The 13583-nt window shown below is 40.0% G+C and overlaps 1 long non-coding RNA gene across 1 annotated transcript; it reads left to right on the top strand.

The window, feature by feature from the left end:
• The first annotated feature begins 26 nt into the window (after window positions 1-26).
• LOC131222870 (uncharacterized) lies at window positions 27-3996 on the top strand. Its single transcript, XR_009160214.1, has 2 exons — window positions 27-3628; window positions 3747-3996. It is a non-coding gene; the product is annotated as an uncharacterized LOC131222870 (long non-coding RNA).
• The last annotated feature ends 9587 nt before the right edge of the window (window positions 3997-13583 follow it).

Genomic DNA, 13583 nt, shown 5'->3' with positions numbered 1-13583 from the left:
GAAACATGGGGAAACATTGGGAAAATTGAGGGATTATTAAAAAAGACACACTTTTAAATCATAACATCTCAAAAAAGAAGTGCACATAATAGGTTTCCTTTGTCTAGGGTCCTAAGCTGTATGTTGTCTGACTCAACTAATGCAGCTTTATTCAAATTGAATGCATAACATTTAGAGTGTATGTGATGATCATTTTATCAAACTCTCATAAATACTTTAAAATTAGTCTCAATTGATAGGTGGTCAAAGGAAATTTTCGGAAAAAAATAAAATAAACTAATAATAAAAATAAATTTTTATTAATTTTTAATTAAACAATGATTATTATTTTTTGAAAATTGACAAGGACTTGACAAATTAGTAGTTCGGCCCTCATACATGCTTGATTTCATGTTTGGAGTGCAACATTGCAAACAATTTGGGAGAAATTGGGGAAATTTCAAAAAAAATCTCCAAATTGGACCACCAACACTCGAATTTCGAAATTCAAGTGTATGTGATGATCATTTCATCAAATACTCCAAAATACTTCGAAATTGGGAAAATTGTTGAATTTTTCAATTAAAGTTGAGGGATTATTAAAAAAGACACTTTTAAATCATAACATCTCAAAAAAGAAGTGCACCTAATAGGTTTCCTTTGTCTAGGGTCCTAAGCTATATGTTGTCTGACTCAACTAATGCAACTATATTCAAATTAAATGCATAACTTTTAGAGTGTATGTGATGATCATTTTATCAAACTCTCATAAATACTTTAAAATTAGTCTCAATTGATAGGTGGTTGAAGGAAATTTTCGAATAATAATAATAATAATAAAATTTTATTAATTTTTAATTAAACAATGATTATTATTTTTTGAAAATTGACAAGGACTTGACAAATTAGTAGATCGGCCCTCATACATGCTTAATTTTATGTTTGGAGTGCAACATTGCAAACAATTTGGGAGAAATTGGGGACTTTTCAAAACAAATCTCCAAATTGGACCACCAACACTCAAATTTTGAAATTAAAGTGTATGTGACGATCATTTCATCAAAGACTCCAAAATACTTCGAAATTAATCTCAATTGATAGCTAGTTTTGTTTTTTTTTAAAAAAAAAAACAAAACAAAACATGAAGCACCAATTGATGTCGAAATCAAAGCTCCAACTCCATGACCCAAAAGTAGGCGAATCAACCCATTGGATTGGACAATGTATGAAACAAATGGAATGATAAAGCAATAATATCTACATCTGATTATTTAAGCTGCCCTGATTTTTGGGCCAGTATCTACAATGTCTGACTGAATGGCACGTGTTGTGGCATGTAGATGTGACCTCAATGCATACAAATGCAAACTTAGCAGAAAATGCTTGTAGCGTGCTATTGTCTTGGGGTTTTTCATTTTTCTTTTTAGCTTGTAAATGAAGTGGAATCGACATATCAGACACCATTGCTGTTTTTTGGTTTGGTTCTCAGCTATCCAGCTATAATCAATGATGTATTATATAATGCTCGGCAGAAGGTTTGTTCAGTAGGATCAGGCTTTCAGTTTTTGTGCAAGTTGGGCCAATGATGATCCAAACACTGATGTGGTGGGCCTCACTGCTGATGGCCTATGCACCAAAAACTTCACAATATGAAGATCCTGGCTATAGAGCGTTTGAACTTTGTATTGGTTGAACGGGTACTCATTTCTGTATTTTCTTTCTTAACTGTTTCTTAGCTGTCGGCCTATTGAAAGGTTTAACAAATTCTCCATTATGGAGGTTTTGGTGCATGGACCATATGCAGTGGGATGCACAGTATCAACATTCGTATTGCAGAACAATAGGCCCTGCATCAAAATGAAAGCCCAGATGGTATGAGCTCTTGGCCCCAGCATTGTATTAGTACCTCATTGTTGACAGCTTGAAATTGGAAAGTTAATGCTTGGCAGGCCTCGTTGATTTGGTGCTTTTGAAGAGGCATGACTCATGGAAACTTCAGTGAGAGGCTTCCATACTTCCTAAACATCGAATAAGCAGATTTTGCGCTTGTTAACGTGTTTCAACAATAATCTGAAACATAATTTATAAACCATCTCAATGGGGCTGCTGGGATTGAAGCAAAGTTGTCTGCATACGCTGTGTAGGTCATGCTTTCAGGACTAGTTATTCTATTCTTTATTTCTCAAATACTCAAGGGCATGCGTGCTTTGCTTTTTTTAAAAAGTGTTTTCTTTTTGTGATTTTGACTCTGAAAATCACTTTTTTAGGCTTTTTGAGTGTGGTTGGTTGGCAATTAATTAATCAAAATTGAGAAAAACAGTTTTCCAAAATTGTGCTTTTTTCGAAGCGAAGCCCCTGGTTTCCTACAGTCGTTTCAACTCCAATAAACTTTGGAAAAGCGCACAGGTAAAATCAAAGGTTCTCTTTGTTATTGGAAGGTCTGTTAATTGCACAATTGAGAGGTGTACACTCCCACTTGCTATCATGGCATGCAGGTCCAAGAGCAAATCCATCCACCGGTTGGTCTGACCATATTTTCCCTAATGGTAATTTGGTCCACTCGGAAGTTGGGCCCTAATATTGGAAATAGGTGGAAGGGTTAGAAAACTTAAAAGAGTGTTTTAGAGCCGTGCATTTGTTTTGCAAACTGTAGCCCTCCTAACCGGTGGATCATCCTAATTCTCGGGCTAGGGCATCAATATAGGTTTCTTTCAAATGGATGGATTGGGTATTTGATTTACATGCCATAATGGCAAACGTGAGGTGTTACATGAGTTGTCATGCCTATGGGCTTAGCTAGTATCATCTTAGGAGAAGTCTGATGGATGTGACTTTCGAGGACAAGTCATTATTTTCTTAGCATCCTGAGTGGGTAGTTATTTTCATAGGATCTTACTTATAAATGAGTTGTACAAATTAAAGACAGGCTATATAGGCAGTGTTGTTGATGTCTACTAAACAAAACATTTGCTTACATAAGTTTGCTTTAAACCAAACGGTCAGATGTGTATAATTCCATGGTGGAAGCGTGAAATAAACCTGGGTCCTGTCGGTCCGTCCTTCCTAACCAATTTTGTGAGAATGGTCACACATATATAGCTAGGTTTAAAGTATCATCAGCGCACAGGTGTAACTGATCTCATGTCCGTACTGGCTTGGAACAGGCTGATGTTGATGCTATAATCCCATATGATAGTGAATGTTATGATAGAGTAAAATTGGATCTTAATTGTTGATGCACATATATGTAACTATTTTGAGAAGTAATAGCACAAGTTTGAAGCCCGTCACCAAAATACTCTTTTATACATACTTTGGACGGTAAAAAACAGTGTAATAGGCTATTGTGGGGGTTGGCTTGGCCACAATCAAATGCTACCTAATGGTCTATTATATAGTAGAATCAACTGGTTCTGATGCAGTTGGGCTCATGGTTTGGCTGGGGGCCCATACATATTACTGACTGGAATACCTCATCTGATCTGTGGTTTTTCTCGATTCTTTTACTGTGTATTTTCTCAACCCACTTTTTATTTTTATTTTTTGTGGCTACCGATCAAGGGCTGGGATCTTTGGAAACGGATTGTGTCCAGCAGGGTACTGGAGTTGTTCCATCCAGCTCCTATGAAAAAGCGAGGCACATGTACAGGTATGGGACTACACTGAATACGCAAAATCTGCGTGACGCGCGCATGTGATTGGCGTCCGGGATCCTCCATTATGAGATTTCTCGAGTATTCTATTCACTATCAATGGTGGGCCATCAGATCACCTGGATGTGGGCTGGCGCATGCTGCAAAAGGACAGTTATGCAGAAGGTTGGGGAGTTGGGGTCAAGGGCATTGAAAACGTAGCTTGTCTAACCCCCCGAGGAAAGGAAAATTGATAAAAGAATAGAAACTGTCGCTTTCTTGGATGACAGAAATGCTACTTCTAATCCTGATGCTGACAGCCAGAGTCACCTTGCCATTTAAACGTTAGATTGTTTGTTTATTTATTTTATACTGTATTCTCTGCGGGAGCGAACTGCGTGTAACCTTGGCACAGGGGCTGTGTGGGGCCCATAGAGATTTCCATGATAAATCCACTTCATCCATCTGTTTTGAAAGATCACGGTAGGACATCATTTTAAAAATCAGGGAGGTCCAAAACTCATGTGGTGGGGATTGAATGCCTGGCGGTGAGTGAAGTATTGTATCAAGATGATATTTGTTTCTACAGTTTATCTGAGTGGTAATAATTCGATGAATGGTTTGGATGGCATATAAACATCATGGTCAGCTCAAAGAAGGTTTCAATGGTGGATGTTGCTGTTTCCACTGTTTTGTTGGTGTGGCCCACCTGAGTCTTGGATCTGCCTGATTTTTAAAACCCTGTCCCATTGTAGTCTTTCAAGACAGATGAACGGAGTGGATTTTTTACAGACATCTCTACGGGCCTCACACAGCCTAGGCACAGAGATCTCTATTATGGGGGTCACAGGCAATCCGTCCTCATGCTCGACCACACGTAGTTTATGAAGTAAGCGGATTGCCTTGAGAGGCGTCTCCAGGGATATCACTGATGACCTGACTCTCTTGAGCCCACCGTGATCTCTGTGTTTTATCCAGGCCGTCAATCCACATTGCTAAGCATGAACCCAATAAAAGAGGCAAATCCAAATCTCAAGTGGACCACACCACAAGAAACAGATTGGATTGAGTGCCTACGCTTGAAATCTTTCTGGGGCCAAAAGTTTTGGATCAAAGCTGATGTTTGTGTTCCCTTCATCACCGTCTATGTGACACTACGAATAGGTTCGATGGCAAATAAACATCTGGGTGGATGGCAAATAAGCATCACGGTGGGCTGTTGAAAGGTTTCAACGGTGGGTATCATTATCCCACTGTGTGATCTACTTGAGCTTGCGATCCGCCTAAGCTGGAAAAATGGATGAACGGCATGGATGAAACATATGCATCACAGTGGGTCCCACAAAATTAGGTCACCAGGGATATACTCGGAGGCAGTCTCCCGGTGAGGTGGGTAAAACGGAAGGAGATTGGGTAAGCATACCGAGTAATCTCTGTAAGGCCCACCGTAATTTATGTACTTTATCCACTATGTCCATCCATTTTACCAGAATTTTAGGGCTTGAGCCTAAAAATGAGATATCAAAAGCTCAAGTGAACCACACTACACGAAACTATGTGATGGTTTCGTTGAAACCACACTACAGGAAACTATGTGAATTGAACATCGATCGTTGAAAATTTATTGGGGGCCACAGGGGTTTTGGATCAAGCTGATATTTCTGCTTTCCCGTCATCCATGTCGGTGTAATCTTATGAACAGGTTGGATGACAAATAACCATTACTGTGGGCCCTAGGAAGGTTTCAATGGTATAAATCATTATTCCCACTATTACTGTGGTGTGGTCACTTGAGCTTTGGCTATCTATGCACTTGAAAGTGGCTTCATATCTTGCCTGCTAATTTTAAGGCATGATTGAAAAAAAATATTCTCAGGTGAACCGAACCACATAAAACAGTGGTGATAGATAACTAAGAAATTCTTGTAAGCAGCAAAAGTTTTAGATTAAGCTGATATTTATGTTTATGGTTCATCCAGGTCAGTGTGACCTTATCAATAGGTTAGATGACAAATAAACACAATGGTGGTCAACGGTGGGCGTTCCATCACTGCTGTTTCCTGTGATGTGGTCCACTCCTTCAGGCTTGGGCTTATGCCTTAAAATGATAGCAAAACGGATAAACTGCGTGGATATACGCATCGAGGTGGCCCCACGATCACCGCCTAACCGAACTCGTGTTACCCTTACCTGACCGAATCCGCTTCCATTCAGTCGCGTAGACCGATGTCGCGTGGGGCCGGAACAATCAAATCTTGCCGCCCTCAACCGAATTCGGTTTCGTCATGTGCAGTCGTGTTTCTATCCCAACCGTCAATAAACAGTTTAAAAGGCATATGCCAAATGTCCAGATTCAACGGACACGTGCCTCCCTTATGAGTTGACTGGTCCGATTCTTCTTCTGGTGGGACCCACACTATGTACCGCTGTACCGCTCGATTGTGGAAACTGCGCATCAGTTGGCACCTGATGTGTAATGGTGCAGTCCGCATTAGCAAACATACGGCATAAAGTATGATTTCCTTGGAAAAAATGAGATGCCTTGGTGTGGTCCTGCTCGCATTCTGCTGGCGGTCCTTCGTGCGTGTCATGTCAACTGCAAATCTAATTAATTACGTCCATGATTTTCTCTCGCTCGTGGTCACTGTCAGCCCAATCCTAGACGTAGGTGGGACATGAAACAAGGAATGACTTGAAAATTATGCCTAATGGGGGGCGTTGGCGCAGTATTAGATGGGATTAGGAGGGTCCCGTGCAATTCCATCCAGTATAAATGATGAGATTAAGTGGTATGGAATTGCATTTAGTCCCTTGTAATTGCATCTGGTCTCATGCAGGATTTTTCATGGATTTTGAAATCCACTACACATGTGGGCTCTACATTGATGCATGTGTTTATCCATGTAGTCTATCCATATACACTGTTTACATGTGACATTTTTAGTTATATATGTGTACAAGTGAGCGACATCTGTTATGAATTTGGTCCTTTGATTACAATGTAGGCCCCACATTGATGCATGTGTTTATCCATGTAGTCTATCTATATACATTATTTACATGTGACATTTTAGTTATATATGTGTACAAGTGAGTGACATCTGTTATGAATTTGGTCCTTTGATTACAATTTCATTGTCCACCAAACATGATTTTGCTTAATCCCGTGTTCTTCCGTATCAAAAATTTTATCCCAAACATGGGATTGGATGGCTATAATAATATGGTATTTCCAGACATACAATCATTGAGCAATAATGATGTTAATCTCATTTAATACCAGTTAATATCATTCAATTCCACAAACCAAACACGCCCAAGGGGGCATTTGGATCTAAGGATTAGGTGGGGGTAGAATTACATTTGGTCACGTGCAATTCCATTCGCATTTGGAGAGGATACGTTTGTTTTTTTTTTTTTTTGGGCACACGCACACACACCCCCACACACCTATGGATACTGGAACCCTTGACCGGGTGTTGAAACTCTTGATAGTCTACCACTCGAGCAAGAGTAAGGATCCTTCTAGAAATGCAGTTCAATACGATACAATGCGCTAGTCCTTGGAATTGAATGGTATTGAACTGTATTAGATAGGATTAGCATCATTATTGCACAATGATTACATGTGTGGAAGTACCATGGTATTGTAGTCATTCCATCCAATCTCATGTTTAGGATAAAAATTTTGTTACAAGAAAATATTGAAATAAACAAAATCATATTTGGTGGACTATGGAATTGTAATTAATGGATCAAAGTCAAAATGGATGTCATTCACTAGTACACATATATAACAAGAATGTCACGTGTAAACTATGTATATGGATGAACGGCATGGATCAAATTCAAAATGGATGTCATTCACTTGTACACCTATATAACAAGAATGTCACGTGTAAATTGTATATATGGATGAATAACATGGAAAAACGTGTGCATCAATGTATGCCCTACATGTGTAGTGGATTTCAAAATCCATGAAAATCTGGCATGGGATCAATTGCAATTCCATGGAACCAAATGCAATTCCATCCCACCTAATCCCAACATTTACTGTCCTCTCCAAATACCGCATGGAATTGCACACGACCAAATGCAATTCTATCCCACCTAATGCCCTGCCCCAAATGCCCCTGGGCATCTAACGTGGTGTGGCCCGTCCAGGTTTCGAAGTGGTCTGATTTTTGGTGTGTCCCTTCGTACTAGCAGGGAGCCTGTTGAATGGATTAGACTGTATATATACAGCCAGGTGGCCCCTGAAGTGTCCCCTCCCGATTGTCACTAGTGGTGTTGGCCCACCTGAGTTTCCATTCGGACTAGGTCTTGGCCCATGGCCTAAAAAGAAAGGGCACACACAATGGACAGGGCGGATCTGACGCACAGTTCACGTGGGCCCCACAAAAGCCCAGTTGGTGGCGGTGCCATTTAAGCTCACCTCTTAGAAAACACCAGGCAAAGAGAATTACAACTTGTAAGTACTGTGTATTTCGTGGCCCAATGCGAAAGTGGCACACATGGGTCGTGTCTTTTGTGGCCCGAAAATCATGCCGATACCGTCATCAGCAGGCCAGGCATGTACGACAGAATCGGATGTGTTAGCAAAACTGATCGCCGGACTTCATTGGACGTGCATGTGGTCCACCTGTTCTAGTGATTTTTCAGCCATGTTTAACCCAGCTGTTGAACGGCCTAGATCCCACACGCTGCGTGGAGCTGGCAATTGAGTGCATTAAGTTAAGATCGTACAAGTGCATGCATTTAATTCAAACTAGACCGTCCAAATCGTGGGCCCCACTTCAGATGGCGTCATTAGTGATACTAGACTGAGACTCCTAATGGGCGTGTTGGTCGACTTTTATTGAGCTGTTAAAATCAAAAGTAGTCAATGGTGGAAGTTCAACAAACAAATGCGCATTAATCCGAATTAGGTCCGTTTAATCAATCTGATTTTGTGTTATCACCTAATTCCAGTGGGTCTCATGATCCGGACGGCTTTGATTAATACGCCAGGTCTACAGCTGAGCGCATGCGAATGCAGCAATATCAAATAACTCGGCAATGACTAAAACGTTCTTGAATATAGAAGCCCTTGATGACGAAAGTGCTCTTGAAAACTCGCTTTAGCATCTGGCAAGCTGCGGCCGGTGGAGAAAAGTCAGTAATGCGTTGCGGAAGCTGATGAAGAGTCCAGATCTCATGCACGTGTGACAGCAAATGAGGACGCGCGAATGAGAATTTCATTTTTTTTCCCGCTCAAAAACGACGATGGAACTGGGAGTATGTTGATACGCGATAAAGCGGTACGCTGATTTTACCGCCGCTCGACAGGAGATGTGTGTGAGAAACACAGGAGCTTGTTTTAAGATGTGAGAAAATAAATGAGGTTGAATACAAAACTCAAGTGGGTCACAAGGGAGAAAAATATAACTTGATACAAAACTTGTATGGCTATGAGAATGCTTCAACGGTGCTCATCGAACTATTTCCTCTCATGTGGCCTACTTTAGCATTGGATAAAACTTATTTGAACCGCAGGAGCCTAAAATGTGCCAGTAAGACAAGATCTAACGCCCAAGTGAACCATATCATAGGAATCAGCGTGGATAATGACACTTACCATTGAAACTAATTTTTTTTAAAAAAAATTAGCTTGTTAGTACAGCCCACCGTCAATTCACACTTTACTCTTAGTCACACACACCAGGATCGATGCCAATTGAAACGAGGTATCTTGAGCTATAGACCAGTGTCATTGAAACCTTATAAGGGCCCACCATGATGATTATTTACCATCCAACCTCTTCATAAGGCCACGTAGGTATAGACATGTATGAAGGGAAAATGCAAATATAAGTTTATATAAAACTTTTGTGCTCTAGGAAGGTTTCAATGGTAGGAATTTAATTGACACTGTATGGTCCGCTTTAGCCTTAGTGCATTACTCAATCTTAGGCTTATACTCTAAAATGACATGGAAAAGTGGATCAACGGTATGGATAAGACCCATACATCATGGTTGCTCATCAGAGCCCTGCCTGTGCAAGTTCGGGTCAGGTAAGGATAGTAACAAATCCGCGTCCGACAAAGCATTATAGCCGTATGTACACGCCTACCAATTATGCAGGTGGAAGGTCACTCTTAGCTGGACCATCCAAATAGCAGTATGCACTGTCGATTGTTGAACCCAGACCGTTCCTTTCGTGTCGACCAACCGGATGATAAAGACATGGTTTTAGTTTAATTTTAAATTTAGGACCCACCTAAAGTGGGACCAAAGATTCGTACCGTGTGATCTGAGTTACAAGAGGGTCACGTTACAATTTCTGACTGCATGCGCATGAACCACACCACAGGAAACAACAATGGTGATTGACCATTAAAAACTTATGGGTCATAAAAGTTTGTGTTTCCATTCATCCAGGTCTGTGTGACCTGATCAATCGGTTGAGGGCAAATAAACATTATGGGGCTTAGGAAGTTTTAAATGGTGGCTGTTCAATCACCCCTGTTTCTTGTGGGGCTGTCCACTTGAGATTTGGATCTGTTTTAATTTTGAACTCATGATAAAATGAGCCAGCAAAATAGACGGATGGCGGGGATATACAACATATACTTCAAGGTGGGCCACAGTCACGGCCTGCCGTTAAATCCTCACCGAATCCACTCCCCTGTGGCATATAATGCAGACGCGATTTGTATAGTCTGGAGGTTAGCGGGCCACAGCGTGGTATGGATAACTCTGTAGGGCCCACTGAGATGTATTTGTTTTATCCACTCGCCCCTCCACTTTTCCGGCTAATGTTAGGTTAGTAGCCCTAAATTGAAGTATATATAAATCTCAAGTGTTCCACATTAAAAGAAATAATAGGAATTGAATGCCCGTTATTCGAAACTTCCTAGAGCTATATAAGTTTTGAATTGAGCTGATAATTGTTTTTTCTTTTTCCCTTCATTCAAGTGTGTGTGACCTTATGAACTGGTTTTATGACAAATAAACATCATTGTGGGCCATAGGAAAATGGTGGACATCATTATCCCTAGGGGTGTATGCAAACCGAGTTAGATCAGTTAGCTCGCTTGACTGGACTAAAAAAAGCTCGATTCGACTCAATTTGAAGCGGAGTTCAAGCCGAATCGAGTTGATTTTTTGAGCTTGAAAAAATTTCAAACCAAGTTGGAACATGCTTGAGCTCGACTCAACTCAAGTTGAACTCCCAACTCGAATCAAACTAGTTTGGTGACTCATTTACTTTGATATTGATTTTGCTCACCAAGTATTTGATGAAATGACTCAACGAAGTATCGACAAATGGCAAGGAAAGTATATATATGAAACAAATATCATTTTCCTTGATTTTAATGTTGCCGATAAGATGTTTGATGAAATACCTGCTGCTATTTTACATGCAATGAGAAATTGAAAATGCACTACATGTATTTGTGAAAATGATGCAGAGGCTCGATTTTGGCTCAAACTCAGCTTGAACTGACCTGAGTTGTTAGTCGAACCAAGCTGAGCTGGCCAATCAGGCTCGAGGACTGAGCCGAGTTGAGTTTGAGCTAAGGTCAGCTAGTGGCCAAGCCAAGTCGAGCTGAGGCCAACTCGACTTTGTATACAACCCTAATTATCCCAAATATTTTCTATGGTGTGGTCCACTTTAACTTTTCATATGCTTCAATTTTGAGTTCATACTTTAAAATGAGATGTAAAAACAGATTGACAGTGTGGATAATTGACATACATCACATGGGTCCCACATATTATCCACACCACGCATGCAAGCTCCTCACTACACAATCTGCATCTCTATGATGCCTCTCTCAGTTGCCCTACCAGAGACCAAGGGCAACTTCATCCATCTAAAGAAAAAGTACATTTCACTAATAGGGTCCGAATGCATGACACAAGAACATGAATATTTCGTGACAAGCCACTTTGGACATGTAGGCTTAGCAGTTTGCAAATCTAGACTATTGCATAAATAATCCCTATAAAATATCTCAGATAAAATGATTGTAACACTTTCAGTCTTTCAGTAATGGTTGACAACTAAATAGTTGTAGAAGAGCATAACAATCATCCCAAATAAATGGTAAGAAAACTAAAGCCTAATATGGAAAATAATTAGATTATACATGTCTATCTAAAGAAGTACCTTCCATTAATAGGGTCTTAATGCACAACCTGAGAACATGAATAACACCATACAAGCCAATTTGGACATGTAGGCCTAACAGTTTGCAAATCCCAGCGGTTGCATTAAGAATCCCTATAAAATATCTCACATAAAATGATTTTAACACTTTCAGTCTTTTACTAACGGTTGACAACTAAATAATTGTAGAAGAGCATAACAATCATCCCAAATAATGGTAAAAAAATCTAAAGCGTAATATGGAAAATAGTTAGATTATACTTGTCAATCTAAGGAAGAAATACCTTCCATTAATAGGGTCCCAATGCCTGACATGAGAACATGAATAACACCATACGAACCAATTTGGTCGTGTAGGCCTAGCAGTTTGCAATTCCCGGCGGTTGCATGAATAATCCCTTCCAAATATCTCAGATAAAATGATTCTAACACTTTCAACAGGGGTTGACAACTAAATAATTGTGGAGGAGCGCAACAATCATGCAAAATAAGGTCAAAGATATAAAGCGTAGAACCATAGATACCAGAAATAGTTACTTGCCCATAGAAAGTACCTTCCACTAATTGGATCCTGATGCACGACATGAGAATGTGAACAGTTCCTAACAAGCTAGTTTGGACATGTTGGCCCAGCGGTTCACAAATCCTGACCATTGCATGAATAATCCCGAGGAAATATCCTAGATAAAATGATTCTACCACTTTCAACAGTGGTTGAGAACTAAATGGTTGTAGAAGAGCACAACAATCATCCAAAATAATGGTCTAAAATCTAAAGTGTAGAACCATTAATTTGGGAAATAATTAGATCATACTCGATTCAACACATGGACCCATCATATCAACGGTCTGGATCACTGAAGTGAGGTCTCCACTTACACAAAATAGACGCATGAGGACACTGTTCACTGTCAGTTGCATCAGATCCTCACAGCTGCCCGTCACTCATTCCCCGATTAAAAGCTGCCCGTCACTCATTCCCCGATTAAATTATGCTGGCCATTCTGTAAATTTCAGGCATGCAAAGCCTCTTTCTGATTCCGATCCCACCTCAGGCGAACGGCGCCTGTTAACGGAATGGGAGTCATTTGATGCGCCGAACGAGTATGAAGATTCATTCGCATGCACGCTTCCTCTCTATACATGGAGCAAATATATCACAATCTAGACCGTTAAAATGTAATAATTAATTTTTTCAGTTAACATTACTAGATTAATATTTATCTCTTGCTCCTATATGATTACAGATAGTTATCTGTTTATTGAATTTGGACCATTGAGTGCTTTTCATTTAACAGTCCATTCTTTTGGGTAACCCCGGGACATTGTTTACGATGAGTAATGTAAGTTTCGGCTTATTAATTATATATGGTGGTATTCATTACCTGAGTAGCTTGGATTGCAGTAAATAAATGCTATCCATACGGTAACTTTGTGCCTGCATATGGATTTTCATAGTCTACCAGAGTACCTAGCTTTTTATCTTAACGGAACCATAGCACTTCAAATCGGGAGATGATATGATAGAACCGGCTCTATCATAATATGATAAAGATACCTCTCTTCTGTTCGCATGTCAAGAAATATGATGGATCGAGACCGTTCATCCAGTGGCCTTACGATGGACGAAAGATATTTAAATAATCGAAACAAAATGGAAGATCCTGAACGTTAATTCCGGTGTATTCAAATTAACGGTCAAAACCAAAGTTGGTTAATGGTTAAGATTCAGCAATGAAAGGGGAAAGTTATGGCTAGGATTTCCCAAGCCTTGAGATTTTAAACGATTGGCCATAATTGGAGACCCCACTAG

The sequence above is a fragment of the Magnolia sinica genome, chromosome 13, assembly GCF_029962835.1.
Source record: "Magnolia sinica isolate HGM2019 chromosome 13, MsV1, whole genome shotgun sequence".
Taxonomy (NCBI): Eukaryota; Viridiplantae; Streptophyta; class Magnoliopsida; order Magnoliales; family Magnoliaceae; genus Magnolia; species Magnolia sinica.
This window is presented reverse-complemented; position numbering and strand designations above follow the sequence as displayed.